Genomic DNA, 265 nt, shown 5'->3' on the forward strand with positions numbered 1-265 from the left:
GTGTATACAGTACAATGGCAGCACCGCAACTTTCGGGTCACATGCTCCAGTCACATGACAGCATGTGACCGATTCTTGTAGCGCTGCCATTGTACTGTATGCCCTGTACTGGTATGTACCGAATCCGAAAAACCAGCGAAAAGCCGCGAATAACTAAAGTACGGGATTAAGATTTCGCGTCATAACAGTTTATGACGTTCCCTCAGTCAAATGAAGTGGCTGTGCAAAATTTTGGGATTGTAAATGCGGCGGTGCAAACTCCTTT

The sequence above is a fragment of the Anomaloglossus baeobatrachus genome, chromosome 4 (assembly GCF_048569485.1).
Source record: "Anomaloglossus baeobatrachus isolate aAnoBae1 chromosome 4, aAnoBae1.hap1, whole genome shotgun sequence".
NCBI lineage: Eukaryota > Metazoa > Chordata > Amphibia > Anura > Aromobatidae > Anomaloglossus > Anomaloglossus baeobatrachus.